This window comes from Trematomus bernacchii, unplaced genomic scaffold (genome assembly GCF_902827165.1).
Source record: "Trematomus bernacchii unplaced genomic scaffold, fTreBer1.1, whole genome shotgun sequence".
Taxonomy (NCBI): domain Eukaryota; kingdom Metazoa; phylum Chordata; class Actinopteri; order Perciformes; family Nototheniidae; genus Trematomus; species Trematomus bernacchii.
Window position 1 is genome coordinate 829,652 of NW_022988043.1, and position 8,256 is coordinate 837,907.

Here is an 8,256-nt window from a genome sequence, read left to right on the forward strand (position 1 = left end):
CATTTTTCCTAAAGGATAGTTGTACAGGAAATAAATGTAAGTCCTGTACCAGGAATTCAGAATGTAAATCACACAAACGTTGCACATGTTTTAATTGAAGATCAAATGAACAGATGCGATAAATTAAATATTTGTAAAATAAATAATGAAATACATTTACTGTGGTACTTTCTGAACTCAGAGATGTGAGTGGCAGTAGAAGGTCTCCTCCCCTTATTTTCTCCCATACTGTGATTCAAACTATGGCCTAAGGCACCATTTTCAAGGGACGGGCGGTCCATTTGAAACATCACTACCATATCTGCAATTTAGGCCGAACATCAAAGATATTGGCAAAAGAATAAGAAAAGAGAAGAATAGGATGACTTCTCGATTAGCCACATCTCATAAGCTTTCACAAGTATATTGGACCAAACTCTCAACATCAAAATGAAGCACTTGATTAATATTCACGCTTTAAAATTGTAATCACTGACGTTAAATACCAAGAAACGATATCAATCAATTAAATCTCAATGCTTTAAACTCTCATTTTCTTCTCATTTTGCTCTTTGAGTGTTCTCACCCCCGAGTAAACCTCCATGGCAGATGTTTAGAACTGAGACACTGATGCACTTGTGATGCCATATGAACCCAACTAAACTACATACTGTACCATATTCAATAATGCTATATTAACTCAGTATATGATCCTGATTTCCTTTGAACGCATGCCAAGCAAGAAATTGCCTATTAGTGCACTTTTCAAAGTAAGGCTATATTTAGGAGCAACACATACTGTAAGGGTTGATCCTAAGCTTGTTGAATTGGCGCATTGCATACTCTACCATAACCACAAATGTTTGTTATGTCAGTGTGATTAACCATGCAGATCATCTTTGTTTAAGAATATTTCCTTTTCTATTTGTACACGGGTTGTAGGTTATTTAAATGAAAGTAAGATAACAGCATTGCCTGAAAAACAGCAGTATATATTATGAATTAACTGAGAATTGGTGTGTACAATTAACATTATCATTACCATGGTCTGCATAGTATACGTCTCATGATTACTGTTGGTCAATGTGGTAAACCTCTATGCTACCCAAAAAAGGAAGCCTAAAATATAAAGAACATTTAATTTTCTTAAATTAATCTATAGTTTTACATTTTACACAGGCTGGGGAGTCAAGTGTATTAAGAGTTTACATTGTTTTGTCTGACAGACACACAGCTTTGACAAGCACAACAACTTTGTAGTTATTGGCAGCCTCTAATGGGAGGGAAATGTGTTCGCTTTATTTCTCATTAGACACCTCACAGGAAATTCACACTTTCATGTTATCCAACCCATTATTTCCATGCTTTGTTGTAAGTGATATGTCACTTTGATAGCTAATTTTCAATGTTTATCAAATATACAGTTAGATTACCACCAACATCCAATTCATTTATCACGTTCAACAGCTAAGGTTTTCATTTTGCGAAAAAGGTCTTTGTGGTTTTGCTTCAACTTGTGTTTTATGTATTTGGTGTGGAAGAGGAAGTTTCAGTTGACCCTCGGTCCCTTGGAGCTAATTCAAACTAAGAACAAAATGTTGAAAACAATCAACCCAGTCTGAAAAAACTCAGATATGTTGACTAAAATCACTCTGTACTGTTGCTATTGCATCAATCACAACTGGCTTACTGCCACAAAAACCCTCTCAACAAGTAGCAGACTCTCTGAGGTGAGGATTTGCAGTAAAAACAGGAACCATGGTGGCTTGGAACTGTTCTGGGTCAAACTGTCCCTCTTCCTCACTTCGGTGAAACTACCTTGCTAATTAGCCAGCCATCCGTGTCCGAAATTGCATCTGCTCTCTTCCTGCCGAGCGGCAACCACACTTTATGACTCAAATGTGTTTTTCTCCATAAACGCTAACAACAATCACCATTTTCTTTTGTACTAGCCAACTGAGGAAATTAAAATGTTCTGTCCTGTCCTTCTCTTATTCTATTTCGTTGGTTGTAAGTATGACGTTGCCCTTTTATTAACAGACACACATTGTTGTAGAATTAAATGTGAAATAAACTTTGTATGGTACTTCCAGATTTAATTTCCAAATGTCACATTGGAATATTTGAATGTTGATAAGAGAAAAAGGACGTATAATAAATGTCTATCCTTGTCTTCACACCCTTTGTAATATTCTTAGTAATATACATTTAGGAAATCTATTGTCAGCAGTCCTAGTGTGTACGTTCTTGACTGCTGAGGTAAATCCATACTTGGCTACACCCTTTGAGATTATGATGACAAAGGAGTGTAACACTCATTCATGTTAAATGTATGACATGACAGAGTACAGTAAAACAGCCACAGCCTGCAGCTCACAGCAGACCAAAGCCAGAGGGAATACAGTGCTTCGTGCCCAGGGGAAAACAAAGTCTCAGGCCAGAGGTTTAGGGTGGTGCCTGGCTCTTCTGTCAACTGCATTTAACATGACAGAACACAACTCTGACTCAGACCACATAGATAGAAAACTTCTGACCATGTCAGGGGAAAAAGTGATATGTCATTTGTTTCATTGTGGCATATTCTGTATGGCTGCCACGCATGCAAAGAAAAGAAAGTCGGAACTTGTTTAAAAATACTGTAAGGATTACAGTGCATACACAGATTTATAAGAATGGGGTAAGATTTATTTTGTATTATTGTTGTGTTGATCTATTTGCATACATACTATCTGCACACAGACAAAGACATTACAGGAACATCTTTATTGTTTTATATATATATATATAATATTTATTGAATTGATTATTAAATTACATATGTTTCATATTTGATGCTAGATATATAATTATAATAAATATGACAATAGATATTCTATGTTTGTTTTAAAATAAAGTAGTAATTTAAGAGGAAAAAACTTTATTTGAAGGGCATCATTAGGTAAGATCTAGAGGGACCTCCTTGTGTCAGGACATGTCTTCCCTCCGCTGTTGCATCCCATCTTCGTCGGATCTATATTTATATTTATGATTTATATTTCAGAGCACTGTGTGGTATTTCTTAAATTAGCGTCTGCATTAAAAGGTGTCTTGTTTCTTCCATTAGATGCTGTCATGGTGGCAGTGCTCTAATCTATCTGATGTAAATCCTCTCTGCTTTGTGCTGGCTCTGAGTAAGGAGCTCCGCAGGGCTCATACACATGCCCGCCAGCCACATCACACACACATTCACACATCCTGATAAAAGCACGGAGGCAAAGACACACATAAAGCACACAAACACACACACAGCGAGTACAAGCTCACGCATACACACAGCATATACACTGACAATGTATGCACAGGTTCACACATAAAGACTTGTCATCCACCTGTCAGGAGCAGTAATCATTTCAAAGTGTTTCTCTCTGTGGCCTCGGCTACACGCCCTCCATGTTGAACACTGGTGAATAATCATTTAAATGTCTCCCAATCAGCCCTTTGCCATCTTCAATTACACCTTTCCAACCTTACATTTGTATAATTTTCTAATCTAGCCGAGGCGTGGGGCTGTCAAATGTGCCAGAGAAAGCAGCAAAGCACCGCCAAAGACTGACAGATGGATCCACCAAGATGGAGAGGCATGTCTCTGGATCTTCCATATGCCCTGGCACTGCTGGTGGATTATGGTCACATCCGGATGGATTTTCCCTGTCATTATTAGAAGTACGAGCAACCATTTTTCCTTTTGGCAACCATGTATTTTTTTATACAATAAAAGCAAAGCAGGAATACTAGCTTGCTACAAGGCTCAAGATGAAAAAATAACCTGTTAACAATTGGCACAAAGAGAACAAAATTGGGAAATTGTATCTTATAGGTGGTTTAGCTTTACACATGTCGACCGTATAAGTTTTATACAGTGATTATTTGTGCTTGCAGAATCTCAGATTGTACTCAGTATTGATTTCCTGCCATTCCAGAAGTCCAGACATGAGTGCCTTTGTGTAGAGTTACTGAAGGGTAAAAGCATTGAAAGGGCAGCTTTTGGTTGAGCTTAGTTTCTGGTCGTGCCATTCTGAGTAGATAGATGTGGAGTGCTGTATAACCAGGAGTCGTCACCGATTACAGTCTTTTAGGTTAAAGTGCCCAACTGCCCACCACTCTACTAACTCAAAAAAATAACCTAAAAGGACAGTGAATGGAGAAGGGCACCCTCTGCTTTTGTTGTTTTCTTCTTTTATTTGCAGGACTGAAAAGACTGCTTTACTAGAAACGTTTAGCCACATTTGCTGCATTTCATTTTTAATAGCATTTCAATTTTGAAAATCTTTATGTGTAATTGTTTTATATTCATATCAAATAGATAGAAGAAAAGTCTATAATGACTTAGTTAATAGTAAAAAGCAACACTTTCAAAAGCCTCATTAGGATGAATGAAAATGTAATCAGTTTGATGGCGTGGCCAAGGTAAATAACATTATCAATGTTTCTCCGAGGACAGAAATAAGATATCAGTGGCAATAACTTCCACAGTCATTTTCAAAGACTGGTCCAACACACACAGACATACAGAGACTGATATATATAACCAATGCTTCGATTCCTCTGGCAAAGTAAAGGAGTTTAGCTTGTGGTTTGTGACTCATTGGAATAATAACACATTTAAGAATCTCACTCAAGTACCTGATCCAATCCATCAGAGTGAGCCGGAGCCAAGGCCAGCACATCAGGACTCTTTCCCCTGCAACGAGTCAATGGAGAAATATACAAAAGATTAGAATAGGACAAGGCAACGCTTTCTATGAAACCCAAAATTGTAATATAATAAATATACATCTTCATATTTGCATTTTAATGCATGTGTAATGATATAATATGTATGCAGCAAGCCTCCACAGAGCGTTTTGAAAGCCATGAGGGCTGTAACGATGTACGACTACATTGGTGCGTTGCACTGAATGAAAAACAAATCTATTTTTGTTTTCTAAGCAGTCACAGGTTCACTTCTGCCGTTGTCTCAAAGTTTTCAGGCTCTTGTATCAGGATCAACAAAGGATGAAGGCTGGTTGTATTATTATGACAGAATTAATGAATTCAGTGCTACTCACTACTAAAATACCACAGACAGGCGGGAGAAGGAAGTGAACTATAGTGCTGTATCCAGATGTGTCAAAACGTTTACCAGATAAACACCTTGGTGATAAGCTGTAAGCAAAAACTAACCTGAATGAAACACCTATTATGTAAACAAGTAAACTGTCATCTACATTCAACTGTCATCTCAAACATGTCACAATAACTAAGGGTAAGTAGTTGTTGATATTTATCATTTTCAATATTAAAATAATGTTTTGCAACTGGTCTTTCATTACTACAGAGTGGGATTGTTTTAAGGATACTCCCGAGTTGGCTGATTTGCCCTCAATAGTAAACATCACAGAGCCAGCAATTGACAACTTAGAATTAATATCTGCATCTTGCAAACATGTTTATTTGTTCTCTTCTATTCAGAGTCAGTGCATCCTTCTGAAAGTGGAGGACATCCACTGATATTCCTACGCCTTTCATTTCTCCCTCTGAACTCCATTTCCTGCAGAGTTTGATTAAATTCCAAGGAGCAGGTTTGGCTGCAGCTTTACTACACAGATGTGACAATGTAATAGTGTGGTCTCCTCATCAGAACATAGTCTTTCTTTTGCAAGCATCTGTTTGGTCCCATGTTATATTTAGTGTCAGTCACCACTTCTCCCAGGCAGTTTCATATTGCTGAGTGACGAGTAGAAACTCGCCAGGGTGCGTGTGTTGGTCAAAAAGTAAACAAAACAGCAGAGGATATTATTTTTACATCTGGCTTATAATAAAAGGCTGATAAGGAATTAAAATATGGGGAAATATTTTTCAACAGCTTTTAAAAATGCATCTATGGCTGACAAAGGACAGACGGAGAAAAACAAACAGTGCCTCGGGCAAGTTTGCACAAATCTTTATTGATCTCATCCTTGTCTACACTAACATGCTTCCTCACAGTTCTCCTTCCCTCAGATTCTCTACACATGCAGGATTTGCTTAGCTGATACATAATGCTTCCTGTCATAAGCCTTCCGTGTTAAACAGCTCTCTGTTTAAGGACAAGTGTAGCTGATTTTCCCAACTGGACTTCTGACAGGCTCCAACACAAACAGAAATGCAACACCTCTGCATCAGATTCCTCACTACGGCTGAAGAAAGAAGGGAGAGGGTTGGGGAGAGGAGTTAGGAAACAGACATAGTGTGGGCACTAATGCATACAATACAGTTTATAAACAAACTCATATAAGAAGATGCTGTTACCTGTCTTTTCAGAAAGCACCGGGATCAGTGCACTGATGAACATGTTGTTCTCACACGGGTCAGAACACCATATGATTGGAGTCATATATCAACAATATTTTCACTCTCCTGCGAGTATCAAAACTAAACCAGGCTCTCTTTTTAAGAACCAAAGTAAGTTGACACAAATCACATATTATAATCTTTATGTTTAAAGACAGCTGTTCTTAATCCTTGATTGAAAGTAGGAAGTAAATGAACCATGAACATGAGCACACAGAAATGTGAAGTAATCCAATGGAGCTGTTTCATGTGTTAAGGCGTAGCGAGACACTTTTATGCTTTTCCAATAATGTAAAATGACACTAAAACAGCAACACCAATGTTTAACACTGACATGTGGAGGCAGAATATTGTCCTTACATGAATTTTACATTGCAGGGTAGTCATAGTGACTCATCGAGCTCAATCTCCTGCTGTTTAGCAAGAAAGCTGTCAAATGGAAATGGAAAGTGTTTTTAATATCTTTTTTTTTTTTTATATATTGTTGTATTTTCTTTCAAATCTAAAAGTTGAATGTTTCCGCAATGTGTCAAGATTTTAAAAATATGTCTTAAAATTGCAGATTTGCGGAAAAAGGGAAGAGCAGCATTTAACACAACTTTTCAATTTTTGGAACTGTATCTTGGTTGTGGGAATGAACTTTGCTTAAAAAGAATTTCAGGAAAAATAATTGTTTGTTTTTTTGTGAATGTTGAGATGGTAGCTTATAAAACAAAATAAAAAAAATTCAAAGTGTGCTTTGTGCTGAATGGGGTTATTACCATAGGGTTATTAGAGCACCGTGTGATTAGTGTTCTTACTTCTTTTCCTTTTTTTATATCGAGATGCATGTATTGGTATATCTATAAGTAAGAACATTACAACTCTAGTTTAAATACTCATACTAAATGTGCATATTAAATGTTTACCATACAGTGAATACAAAGAGTGCTGCATGTACCAGCTTCGAATTGCCTATATAAAAGCAATATCACAAAACATTCTGCAATAACAAGCGCGCAAACAAATTCTGCACGGATTCTAAAAGCTGAAAGAGCAAAAAAAGGCAGGGCGGAAATTGTCTGCTGGTAATTGTCTCAAGGAAACTTCCTTCTTGAGCTGAAAAGCAAGGGTTTGGACCTTGGACGCTGCAGCTGATAAGGCTTTGTGTGGACTGAGTTATTTTTTGGGGGGAGTTGTGCAAGCCGACTAAGAGACTTTATTGATTCAAATTAATTAATCCACTTATAGAGGAAGGGGATTCTGGAGCTCTGGAGCGACTTAAATAGTCCACACAAATTAAACTGTAAATTTGTTGCCTTTAATGATATTCCCAAGTAATTGAATTGCACGAATGCTTTAAAATATGTGCAAAAACCGTGTGTTTTAGCAATGGATAACCCAAATAAATGTGATATTAATTAATTTCTGATACGGTTCAAGCCTATTTAGTGTGATTGTAATTACCATCTCTGCGGTGAAGTAAAAACATGTGGGTTTAGTGAGGAAGAGCAGATAAAGCTAATACAAATTAATGTTTCAGATGTTAGTAAATAATATATGGAAACATGTATGTGAAAAGAGGGTTACTTATGCATATATCACTGAAGTATAATTTCAATTTATATAATAACCATTATTAATGCAACATTCCAAGATGTTTTTTAAATTAATAAACTGCTGAAACACCAAATCAGTATTTTAGAGTGTGTTACCTTTTATTTAAACTTTTTTTGTAGAGAATTCGGTCGTGTAGTAGACTCGTATGTGTCCCATATTGCTCTTCCCCCCCCCCCCCCCCAACACTTTGTGACAGCCGTACCACAGCATCCTTAGCTAATCCCAACAGGGAAAGCATAGATTAGACATTTTGTACCTGCACAGTTAATTTTACATGCACTCCGTGACAACTGCCACTACCCATGCCAAAAAAACGAATTGAAAGAA